We start from the raw sequence: 13,568 nt of genomic DNA, 5'->3' as shown, positions 1-13,568 counted from the left end.
GACGAAAGGCAGTGTACAGGCAGAGACGGTCAAAGTGATCAACACTGAGGTAAGTGAAGCGTTTAATGTTGTTAATGATAGTCAAATGCCTAGTGTCAGTGGTGTAAGTGTTCAGCAGAGTACTGATGGTGCTAATGCTGAAGAGGCTTTGAGTAAGAGGTGTGTGGAGAGTAGTGATGATGAGGTGGATGGACAGTCTGAAGTCACTGAAGGAAGCATTAGAGATGATGAATCCTGTTTTGATGTGGATATGGATAAGGCTTATGAAGGAGAGTTGTAGACTGTTGAACAGATTAACAACTTCTTGGATGAAACCAAAGGCAAAAGTGTTGAACTTGCAGAGTTTTTTCCCCGATTTAAACAAGTTTGTTGATTCAGTGATAAAAATTCGCAGTGAGTGCAGCAATGAAGTTCTGTCCCAACAAAAGAGATTTAGGTTAAAGAAACACATAACGGCAATTAGGCAAGGTTCAAAGAAAGTTCGAAATAAGAGAAGTAAATTAAAATAAGGATCACATGGGTGTCTACAACTCTTTCGGGTTTCTCTTCACTTTTTCTGATTTTATTTGATCTCCTTCCCTCTTTTATTTCTATGGATATCCTGAGAGTAGGATCTTTGAACATAAATGGGGCCAGGGATGGAAATAAATTAGCTTTGTTAAAAGAGTGTATTGGACCTAAAGAGATTAATGTGATGTTTCTTCAAGAAACACACAGTGATGAAGCAAATTAAACAGATTGGGGTTTGAGGTGGGATGGTGAGTGTGTTTTAAGCCATGGCACTAATGTAAGTGCAGGGGTGGCAATACTTTTCTCAGTGAAAACAAAGATCAATATTTTATCAAAACAGGAAGTAGAAAAAGGAAGGCTTCTTGTTTTAAAAGTAGAAATAAACAGTAAGGTTTTTGTTTTTATTAATATTTATGCTCCCACAGTAGGAAGTGATCGAATTAAACTATTTCAGAAACTTAAGAAAGTTCTTTATGATTTAGATCAAGATGATTTTTTAATTATGGGTGGGGATTGGAACTGTACTGTAGATTTTATCACTGACAGGAATGGTGAAGAACCTCATCCATCATCTGCCCTATCCCTAAAAAATGTTATAAAACAATCAGAACTCCTTGATATTTGGAGAGGAAAGAATGAAGGAGTGAAACAGTACACCTGGATTAGAGTTACTAACAACAATAGAATTAGTGCTGCTCGTCTCGATAGATTTTATATGAAGAAAACTATGTATAATAGAGCAATGGACACACAAATAATCCCAAACGTTATCTCAGACCACCATATGATCACTTTACATGTTTTATTGTCACATACAACCCCTCGTTTTTATTTTTGGAGGTTTGACACCAAACTTCTTTTAGATCACGACTTCTGCGAAAATTTTAAACAATTTTGGATTGTTATTGGGTAACTCAAAAAAGTGATTTTAACAATCTCCTGCAGTGGTGGGAAGTGGGGAAAGCTCAGATTAAACTTTTTAGTCAACAATTTTTATCACATACAAGAAACGAGCTCAAATATACTGTATATGTTTTAGAAAAAGAGATATGTGAAATTCAAAATAGCCTGATGAACCAAAATGATCCTTGTTTACAAGAACGCTTAAAGACAAAAAAACAGGAATTAAGAGATATATTTCAGGAGAGGGTTAAAGCAGCTTTGGTCAGAGCACAGTTTATATCAGTGCAGGATATGGATGCTCCAACAACCTTCTTCTTTAACCTGGAGAAAAAACACCTCCCAATCCAATGTTATGCATGGCATTCGAAAAGCAAACGGGACAGTTACCTCAGATCCTCAGGAGATGAGAAGGCTTGCTGTGGACTTTTACACTAATTTATATGCAAAAGAAGAGACTGACTTCTATCCATCAAGTGACTTTTTTAATGATCTGCCAGTATTGGATGAACAAACTGCACAAACTCTTGAAAGTGACCTGTGTTTCGGAGAAGTGACGGAAGCAGTTCATCAGCTTAATAAAGGGAAAGCTCCAGGCATTGATGGTCTGCCGGCAGAGTTTTATAAGTCCTTTTGGGAAGTTATTGGAGCAAGATTTGTTTTGTGTTTTAAAGGAAAGTTTTAATCTGAATATGCTCCCTAAAAGTTGTCAGCGGGCCGTTCTCTCTCTAATCCCCAAAAAAGGAGATTTGCTTATGTTAAAAAATTGGAGGCCTGTGTCTGTACTCACTACAGATTACAAAATACTGTCTAAGTGCTTTGTTAACAGACTTAAAAAAGTGTTAGACAAGTTAATTTTTGAAGACCAAGCTTATTGTATTCCCAAGAAATCTATTTATGATAACCTGTTTTTAATGAGAGATATTTTAAAGGTATACAAAACTGTACAATGTGGACTTTGGGATTGTTTCCCTTGATCAAGAGAAAGCTTTTGATCGTGTAGATCACCACTATCTCTTTTATGTTCTAAAATGCTATGGTTTTGGTGAAAAGTTTTTATCTTGGATAAAGGTGTTATACCATGACGCTTCATGTTTGATAAAAGTTGGAGGAGGGTTAAGCATTCCTGTAAAAATGGAGAAAGGCATTAGACAGGGATGTCCGATGTCAGGACAGCTTTACAGTTTAGCAATAGAACCTTTACTTTGCATGATAAGGAAAAAATTAAAGGGCATAGTTATAACAGGAGGTTTAAGAAAAGAAGCTTTTGTTCTCTCTGCTTATGCTGATGATGTTGCTGTTGTAATTAAAAATACAGAAGATGTGCAATGTTTAGAAGAAAGCTTAGAAATGGTATGGCAAACTTTCTTCTGCCAAACTTAACTGGGAAAAAACAGAAGCCTTATGGTTTGGATCCAAAAGTAATGATATTTTTAACTTACCTAAACTTCCAAAAAAAGTTAAATGGAATAAAAACAGGTTTTAAATATTTAGGGGTATTTTTTAGGTAACGATGACTTTGAAAAGAAAAACTGGGAGGGATTAGTAGATAGGGTCCGCGCCAAGTTGTCTAAATGGAAATGGTTGCTACCCCAGCTTTCGTATAGGGGAAGAGTTCTGATCGCCAACAATCTGATCGCCTCAACACTCTGGCATAAGTTCATGGTCCTCGACCCACCGATGGTTTTAATCAGAGAGATTCAAAAGATGCTGGTGGACTTCTTCTGGTCTGGACAAGCGATGCTCTACCTGCCGGTGCATGAAGGTGGACAGGGACTCATCGACATAAAGGCGAGGCTGGCAACCTTTCGATTGATGGCGGTCCAGCGCCTCCTCTATCATCAGCCTCACGTGTGGATGGACGTTGCGTGTGCCCTGCTTCTCAAGACCAGAAGAACTGTTTTTAATGAACTTTAATGGAACTTCACTCGGAGGACTTACACCCTTTTATAGTAATATATTGGAGCTGTGGCAGACTTTTAATTTTTCCAGAGAATGGGGGAGTCCTGATGCCTGGATCCTAAAAGAGCCCTTATTTTTTAATGATCTTTTACACACTGTTTGTTTGTCCTCTGATGCCATCAGAGTCGCACTGACTAGTGCTGGGATATCAAAGGTATCCGATCTCAGAAGAGGATGTGAATGGATGGAGGCAAAGGAACTGGCTGATATGGTGGGCTTCAGATCCGTAAGGACCACCCAACGGTTGTTTAACGAACTAGAGTCGGCACTCCCAAGAGCAGCAAGAGACTTTTTAAATGTTACTGCTCCAAAAACCTGTAAAGAGGCATATGGCTTCCCTGATTTTAAAAATCTCCCTAAAGGATGAAGATTGGGAGGAAACCCCTGGAAACACAGTGACTATGAAAATCCCAGAGTTGAGTTGTTTTAGAACGCTTACCAGGAAAACCCTTTACAGAGTGTGTGTTAAAAACTGCAACTATAAAATTTTTAAAGACTTCAAAGGAACAAAATGGACTTCAGTGTTGGAGTCAGACTCTTCCCCGAGAGGAAGCTGAGGTCCCTGTACAAAAGACCCATTGAGAAGAGAATAGGAGATCTTCAATGGAGAATTGTATATGGGATATTAGCCACGAACAGACACATAGCGCGGTTAGATCCTTTAGTTGGGGAGGGATGTCCTTTCTGTGGTGAGTCTGAGAGTGTTTTACATGTTTTTATGCAATGTTCTCGGTTTAAAAAATATTTTAGAATTGGCAAAATGTTGGAGTATAAGACTGTTGGGTTGTTTTAGTTTTAATCTGTTCATTTATGGCCCAAAGTACTCCGTTGATAAAAAGAAGAAAGTGATTATTTAAAATTTTTTGTATGGTTTAATCAAGCTTGCAATTTTGGGTTACAAGGAAAAATAAAGTGGAAGCAAAGGGGGGTGAAACAGATCCTGTTTTTATGGTTAATTGTTTTATTAAAAAAAGACTAACGTTGGAATATGCTTTTTACAAACTTACTAATAATGTGATGTTTTTTTTTATCATTTTTGGGGAGTTGATGGGTTTTTATGTGAACCTGATGGTTTTGAAGGATTTAAAATTAACATTTTTTGAGAAGGTTTGTAATTGAGTGTTTAAGGTCTTTTATTGTTTATTTATTTATTTATTCATGTTTTTATAGCTTGGGAATGTATAAACTTATGTGTTTTTTCCCATAAAAGCAAAAAAGCTATTTTGTAATGTATAAATAAAGGACATTCTAAAGTCAAAAGTCTCTCTCTCTCTCTCTCTCTCTCTCTCTCTCTCTCTCTCTCTCTCTCTCTCTCTCTCTCTCTCTCTCTCTCTCTCTCTCTCTCTCTCTCTCTCTCTCTCTCTCTCTCTCTCTCTCTCTCTCTCTCTCTCTCTCTCTCTCTCTCTCTCTCTCTCTCTCTCTCTCTCTCTCTCTCTCTCTCTCTCTCTCTTTCTCTCTCTCTCTCTCCATTTTAACTCCCTATTTAACAGCATTAACTTACAATGAAATACGTCTTCCTTCAGGTAGACTGAATGTTATCATCTCACGCAAAACTCCGCTCTCACTAAAAGCAATCCTCAAACGCCCAAATTCACAAAGTTAAATCAAAACTTGCGGACTTTGAAGCTGGGTCAGTTAGCGCGAGTCTCGCGCGCTGTGAAGCGGAAGCAGCTGATGGAGGACTCCGCTTGGTCTTAAAGCCTTCCCAAACGCTACGTTCACAAATAACAATGATTTTCGTAAAATAATGATTAATTATCAATTGATAATTAGTTATTATTTTGGTCTAGTGATAATAATAATATGGGCTGCGGGAAAATAATGAATAAAAAGAGTAGGTCTGCTGTGAGTGCAGGCATGTTTCACCCCAGTAACATGACAACACACCGTTCCTCACAGCCAACAAACAGACCGAGTACAGTTCAGCTGGAGAGGGTTGGGGTAGTTATGTATAGCTTGTGGGGGTCGAGATAAAGGTGTGAATCTCTTGGTCTTTCATATGCACAGTGTCTTATGAGGGTATCAAACTTGCAGAACAGGTTTTGATAGGACGATTGCCTCGTCATTTTGGTTTTAGGGCAACTTTGAAGAAAGATTTTGATCCACTTCAAATGTTGACTACTGTATAGCGCAATATTTTTCTTTTTTGGTTATTATTATAACTCAAATTCAGATGCATTAACCCAAACACAAAAAAAAAATAAAAAAAAAAAAAAAAAAAAAAAAACAAAAACTGTTGCATTAATTTTATTTTGTTTTGTCGAGACAATATTTTTTTAGACTATAAAATAGAACATATTAAATTTGTCACAGAATGTAGCCTTTTCATGACCAATTTAATTGAAATGGTGAACATGTTCTGCTTTATGTTTTTTCTAAATCCCAAACATGACATCAATGTATTTTTGATCCGTCTATGATGTTTTAATAGGTCTTTTTTTAAACAAATTAGTTGAATGGGAATACACAAACCCCCCAAAAAGCGTTACAGACATGAAAAACAAAAATCATTTTTGGAGTTTTTGGAGATCAATAAGTGAAATAAATTATTATTATTATTTTTATTATTATTAGTATTACCTGATTATTATTATTATTATTATTTTGTAGCCTATTACAATGCACAACCATAGCAACAATATCTGCAGAGAAGGGTTGGCCCATTCATCCCCCCCCCAACCCCCCCCCCCCCCCCCCCCCCCCCCCCCCCCCCCCCCCCCCCCCCCCCCCCCCCCCCCCCCCCCCCCCCCCCCCCCCCCCCCCCCCCCCCCCCCCCCCCCCCCCCCCCCCCCCCCCCCCCCCCCCCCCCCCCCCCCCCCCCCCCCCCCCCCCCCCCCCCCCCCCCCCCCCCCCCCCCCCCCCCCCCCCCCCCCCCCCCCCCCCCCCCCCCCCCCCCCCCCCCCCCCCCCCCCCCCCCCCCCCCCCCCCCCCCCCCCCCCCCCCCCCCCCCCCCCCCCCCCCCCCCCCCCCCCCCCCCCCCCCCCCCCCCCCCCCCCCCCCCCCCCCCCCCCCCCCCCCCCCCCCCCCCCCCCCCCCCCCCCCCCCCCCCCCCCCACCCCCCCCCCCCCCCCCCCCCCCCCCCCCCCCCCCCCCCCCCCCCCCCCCCCCCCCCCCCCCCCCCCCCCCCCCCCCCCCCCCCCCCCCCCCCCCCCCCCCCCCCCCCCCCCCCCCCCCCCCCCCCCCCCCCCCCCCCCCCCCCCCCCCCCCCCCCCCCCCCCCCCCCCCCCCCCCCCCCCCCCCCCCCCCCCCCCCCCCCCCCCCCCCCCCCCCCCCCCCCCCCCCCCCCCCCCCCCCCCCCCCCCCCCCCCCCCCCCCCCCCCCCCCCCCCCCCCCCCCCCCCCCCCCCCCCCCCCCCCCCCCCCCCCCCCCCCCCCCCCCCCCCCCCCCCCCCCCCCCCCCCCCCCCCCCCCCCCCCCCCCCCCCCCCCCCCCCCCCCCCCCCCCCCCCCCCCCCCCCCCCCCCCCCCCCCCCCCCCCCCCCCCCCCCCCCCCCCCCCCCCCCCCCCCCCCCCCCCCCCCCCCCCCCCCCCCCCCCCCCCCCCCCCCCCCCCCCCCCCCCCCCCCCCCCCCCCCCCCCCCCCCCCCCCCCCCCCCCCCCCCCCCCCCCCCCCCCCCCCCCCCCCCCCCCCCCCCCCCCCCCCCCCCCCCCCCCCCCCCCCCCCCACCCCCAACACCCCCCCCAACCCCCACCCCCCCCCCCCCCCCACCCCCCCCCCCCCCCCCCCCCCACCCCCCCCCCCCCCCCCCCCCCACCCCCCCCCCCCCCCAAACCCCCCCCCCCCCCCATAAAATTAATAAAATCACTTTTATTTCCATTTTTGTTTTTGTGTTTCAGAGGAAAAAAACAGTGTGTAAAGCATCTCTCCATTACAGGACCGTTCTGAAAGAAGAATTTATGCAAACGCGTATAAAATGCTTTAAAAGCTTTAACAGAGATGTCTAGAGGGTATTTAATAGGTCTGCCCCCCACGTAAGATTTTTCTAGTTACTAGCCGTTCATTTGTCATTATTCAACTAATCGCAGGTTTATATTAAATTTTACATCTATAATCCATAATGAGCCTTAATATATTCTGCGCTCAAGCACATGCATTAAGTTTACCACAAAGCACAGGCAGAAGTAGCCCAATAATTGTAAAAAAGGAGACATTTTAATTATTTATTAATAAACAAAAATTTTTCTTGTCGGCTGCAAGATGAAATTCACAGTGCTGACTTTATCCACATGGACTCGCCTTTAAAAAGAATACAACCTTCTCAGATTACATAATGCTTTCGTTCTGAATTGATTCGTTTAAAAGACATTTCAAGCTTTCTGTAGTATATTTTCTCATGTATGTGAGACACCACAATTTTAAGTTAATTCATTATCAGGAAAAAAATTCAAGCGATCTAGAGGGCGCCTCCCTGTCCTGCATGCGCATTAATAATTTTCGCACAAACACTTGAATATGAATAATCATTCACATTTTGCATATGCATTACAACGTAAATGATTTTTTACATGCAATTAGCCAAAATAAAACCAAACAAGAGTTGTAATGAAGATAAAACAAATAAGAATAAATGCTGCGCGTGCACTCAGCATCACTCGCGCCGCGCAAATCTTGCAAGCAGACAAATTTACACACCTGCATTTAAATGCGGCTGCAATTTTATTTTTTTACTTAAATTATATGAAATCAAGTAAAGAAGGCTCCCTTTAAAATCACTGAAGTTGTCAATTAATGAAGCTCTTATTTACATCGTGTGTATTCGGTTGATTATAATGAGAGAACTTGAGTTTAAAAATGAGAACGTTTTATTAATCCGTCCATTCTTTAGACTTTCAATGATTTAGTTAAATCGTGCAGGTTTAATTTATTCGTTTTTCTTGTTTTAATTAGGCCTAAAATAATGGGAACGAAATTATACAGTGCCCTCACGTTTTACTAAAATAAAGAAAATAATTTATAAAACACGCAACAATTTCTTAATCGTATACAGACAAATATATTTTCCCAAAGAAGTTGTCTGTCAAAATAAAGGACAGGTAACGAATAACAAAAATGCATGTTGTTTTATTAAAGGAATTTTAAAATATAAATTAAAATATAGGCCTAATATATGAGAATATTCACATTTTGCATATTAATCCTTTTTTTTTAAAAAACTTGACTTCAATACTATTAAACTGACTTTAAAATCTCAAGGAGTTTATAAGTTAAAAAAGGGTAAAATGTCACAGTGCATGTTAAATAGTTCTAATTATATTGTTAACAAGTTCATTTATAGACTAACAAATATAATTCGATTTTTTTTTTTAAATGATGAACAATTCCTGTATAAAATGGGGACATCAACCTTTATATCAAACATTTTGAAATCGTCCACAGCTGAGCAACGCGCGAGGCAGGTTGAGCGTGCGAAGTGAATGTGCTGCACAAAGTCATTTTCAGATGCAATGAAAATAAAAAAAAAATAAAAAACCTGGATAGCCTAGATTAGGCCCAGACTCTATTCCTAAGTATATAATAATTATAATTACTGTTAACCCACAGTAACAAATATTAACCGATTAATCGAAATATTTTCGTTTGCTGCATTTTTTATTTATTTATTTATTTATTTATTTATTTTTAAACAGGATAAAAAATAAATTAAGTTTGTGAGAGGAAAAAAAAAATATATATATATAAGTAATGTATAAGTTGCATTTTATTACATTCAGAAATAATAACGGCTAGCCTAATAATGTTATAATGTGCCAACAGATTATTTTTAGTTCCCTTCACTTTACAACAAATCCTTTAAATTTAACAAATTTATCAGAACAGAACAAGAATTAAAAATATTTAATTCTAATGGATAAATAAAAATTGCAGTATATAATAATATAGGCTTAGCTATAAACAAAATATAAATAAATAAATGAATAATAATTTAAAGCGAACCATAAGGTAAGGCTGGGCTCTCATTCGGGAGAAATCCAAACGTTTCCATATTCTTGATGTTGCCTATTTCAAGCTTAACTATTATTCATTAGGTAAAATAGTCTTTGTAGTTCACGCGTGTTTCAGTATCAACGGGAAAAAATAAATAAATAAATAATTCATAGCAAAAATATGCCAAAGTGGAACCGCTGCTCGCGGTGAATGGCACGTGTGAACGCGCTACTGTTTTCCAATGAATGTGCGCGAGGCACCAGCACGATCAACAACAGCTGAAACAGAAAATACTCAATTTTTGGTCACACAGTAAAGGCATAATTCAAAAATGCAAAGTGTTAGCAGTTTGAAAAATCAAGAATAATGACAGAATTAACAATAATTATTGCTAAATGCTGGACCGTTCTCATTTCGATCTGCCAATGGAACCTGAAAGGATTTTTTTAAACCAAGAATGAACCGAAAATGAAAAACATTTAGCTTTTTATTATCCGTATATATAGGCCTTATATTTAATGACCTTTTAATAACAATAGCAAGCATAAGATCCTTCTTGTAAAGGTCTTTTAATTTTTGATGAGTAGACTGTAGCCTAAGACTATCCTACATTTTGAAATTAACTCACTGTACATTTTTTAATGTTTTTTTAAAGATGGTACAATGTTATATCATAATGTTATTGTTGGTTTTACCTCCTCCTTTTATCTCATTTTACAATTACATTCAGTTCGCAATCCGTCTCTTCGCGCCACCTGGCGGTAGTTTCGCAAATTAATTTAACACGCGACTGACTTGCAGTTAACGCCGCGGCGGTACGCGCGGCGGTAGTACCCATTTTGGTTGTCTACCATCTGTACAGCTGTGAGTTTAGGTCTACAGTTTAACTGATATTATTTAATAACTAGCTACGGAGCTCCGAATATAATTCGAATTAAAAATTTAATTCGACGATTTGGGCCTACTAAAACTAGGAAACGAATGAATTTGTGCCAGCTAAGCCTAAACGAGAACGAATACTTAACCAATTACGAAATATAATGTTTCGTTCCACGATTTAGGCCTACTAAAACTAGGTAACGAACGAATGAATTCGTGGCAGCTAAGCCTGTAAAACCTAACACTGAAATTCGCTAAATGAAATGAGTTCATCTAACTCCAACATTTTGAAAAGTTAATTCAACTCAATATATATTTGTGATGGGAACTCAAAAGCTAATTAGGTTAAGCAGAACTCAATCTAAAGAAGTAACTATAAATTATTTTAATCTATTAGGCTGTTACCTTACAGTCTATGATTATTAGGCTAGGCTACGTCTAAACAAACCAATGGCCGTGCAGTTTCACTGTGTGATTGAACAAGGCTTCAGTTCAGGAGAAATAGGAGTTTTCCCCATAGCGTCTTCGACGCAGTACTCGTTCCCGTATTTCAGGGAACCGAGGTTACGCTAGTAACCGAGTACGTTTTGCTGCATCATATTTTGTGTGGAAATGGTGATACATTGTATTTTTCAGGATTCTTTGATAAATAGAAAGTTCATTGAACAGCATGTTTTTGTCACGGTAGGAAATCCATTGTTTCCTCCGTGTCATGTTTTGTGTTTGTTTTTGTACTCACGTAGTCTCCATCATGTGCTCGTTTTGGTTGATTGTTGTCACCTGTGTGTTGATTGTCTCGCTCCAGCTGATCCTCATCTCCACTCAGCTACATATACTCACTCATCTCTCTGTCTGTTGTCAGATCCTCATTCATGTCTCCACTTCCTAGTTGGATTACCGTCTTTCGTGTTCGTGTGGGCTGGATTGGTGTTCGTGTTGTCGTCTTCGTGTCAGTGTTCCGGTCTGTTCCTGGTTTCATCCATTGACCGTCTTCACCGTCACCTTCGACTTCACCATCCAGCTCTTCTCACGCCACCGTAGACCTTCGTTTCCATTGCCTACATTCTGGACTCTGATATCCATAACTTCTTCTGATTGCCTGCAATTGCTTCCTCCTCTTTTACAAGCCGTCACAGTTTTTGCATGTATCAAATATATTTATTAAATTTGTTAAAGCATTTATTAAATATAAATATTTTGAAACATTTTAAAATGTCTTCCACTCACTTTTCAGCACTTTAAGGTATGATGAATGAATTATTAATTTCTCTCTCTGATTTTTAAATCATACTACAAATATTTGAGTGGTATCATTGTTTCTACAAAAAAGTTAAAGCAGCAAAAACTCTTTTAATAATTATGCTAATAATAAATAGTTAATTGCTTCTGAGCAGCAATATCAGCAGATTAGAATGATTTCTGAATGATCATCGTGACACTGAAACTTCTCTCTGTAAACCACAAAAGATTTATAGACGATTCTAATGACGATTGTTGAATTCCCAAATGCAAATTAAAAGTGACCGACGAACACAGCATTTACAGTAAATCGAACAGTACTATTACAGCAGAATGTAGCGCGTCAGACTATTACGCCTCGATTTATAATAATTAAATCCACCATCGGTTGCAAATTTTTGATAGGTATTAAGCAAGTCTCAACATTCTCCCACCATTCATAAAAAGTTACCGGGCGAGTAACACGCTTCAGCACTTAATCGCATTTGCCGCTTTGAAGCATTTGAATGCTTTTAAACGGTCCTGCAGGTGGCGCTGCGGGTTTTGTACAGTGCTCTCAGGAATATTCTGTCCATGATGTTTTAGAAAACATATTTTTACAGTTTAATTTAGTTGCTTAAAGGCTCGGATGTCAAAATTCAGTCCTGGAGGGCCACTGTCCTGCAGAGGTTTAGCTCCAAATCGAGGTAAACACAACTGAACTAGCTAATTAGGTCTTACTAGGCAACTTCCCCTCGTTTACAGGCAGGTGTGTTGAGGCAAATTGGAAGCTAAACTCTGCAGGACACCGGCCCTCTAGGGACCGAGTTGGACACCCCTGGCTTAAGGCCATTTGCAGGTGATTTCAATCACATCCAGTATCAGCATTCACCTTGACTCTTTGGTTCATATTTATTAAGGTGCCAGTTATTCTGATCACGACTGTATATACAAATGTGCTCAACATTTTTTCATGATTTCACATTTTGATGGGGTGTAAAAGTGTGTTTTGCCGCACATTCACTACAGCAGCTCTGTCCAAACTGTGAGCATATGGGTTTCTTTATTTTGTGATTTTTAGAATAGGATTGTGAACCTCAGAATTTTGAAATGGTGTTACCTGTGTGTTGTGTTTATGAGAAAGAAAGAGTAAATAAAACATTTGCAACTCCTAAAAAAAAAAAACTTTTGTGACTTCAGTGTTCACTGATATGCAGTGTGAAAACTATTCTTTTACACCTGCAGATTCCACTGGGGTCACGGTGCTCAGTTTTTGTGTATAGATAATACCTTCACGAAACATGGTAGTAGTAAGATATTCCGTGCAAAAGGAGAGAGGTCAGTGGGGTGTACTGGTAGGTACAGCTGTCCCCAGACCAACATCGGATGTTCTGAATGTCTTCAACTGGATCCCAGAAAACCTGCAATAAAAATAGTACAGTTTAAAATCAGTCATAACATAACCCATATAACATAGTAGAGATAAGACTTGGTTTGTACTAGTATGTTGGGGTGTAGGTTTGATTGTAGTAAACGAACAGTGGAGAATACAAAGGCAGAAAACACCAGCTAAAACAGACACAACAAGTGAGACATTCAGTCAACTTTTTGCATCATCTGGCAGAGTTTTGCAAAGGGTCCCCAAATAAATGGTGATATTTTGGTACATGTAATTCAGAAGAACCCGTTGTTCATGTGTACCATATATAAACACTGAACAACAGGAGCCCTGTTTGACAATCTGTGAACTTAACCTTTAGGGGCAATGAATCACAAGATAAGGATAATATTTGGTTAGGACTGGTATGGGCCTCCATAGTTGTCATCAGGGCTGAAGGCAGCGCGAGTGTTGGAAAAATTTGTTGAAGGCGGGACAAAAACTGAAAAATGGCTTAAATCTCTAGTAAATTTGAGAGTGGTGCCTCCCGGGGAAGAAACCAGGACCTAAAGGAGGAAAGTTAGTTTAGGCTGCTGTGTTAGTTTTTTTGTTTTGTAAAAAGATGTTTTTTTGTAAATTTTTTAGAAAAAAAAGTGCATGGTTTTTTTTTTGTTTTTGTGTGGAATTGTTTTAAAATTGTTTTGGATCACCTGTTGAACAAAAAAAAAAAACAAATTGTTTTTTCAAACAAAAAAAAAAACAAACATAAATTATTTTTTTTAAAAAGACCCCGAACCT

General features: G+C 40.8%; 1 pseudogene; it reads left to right on the top strand.

Moving 5' to 3' along the window:
• Nucleotides 1–3,072: 3,072 nt before the first annotated feature.
• LOC122134718 overlaps nucleotides 3,073–13,568 on the top strand; it is a 24,152-nt pseudogene continuing 13,656 nt past the window's right edge.

The sequence above is a fragment of the Cyprinus carpio genome, chromosome A21, assembly GCF_018340385.1.
Source record: "Cyprinus carpio isolate SPL01 chromosome A21, ASM1834038v1, whole genome shotgun sequence".
In the NCBI taxonomy this organism is placed as follows: Eukaryota; Metazoa; Chordata; class Actinopteri; order Cypriniformes; family Cyprinidae; genus Cyprinus; species Cyprinus carpio.
This window is presented reverse-complemented; position numbering and strand designations above follow the sequence as displayed.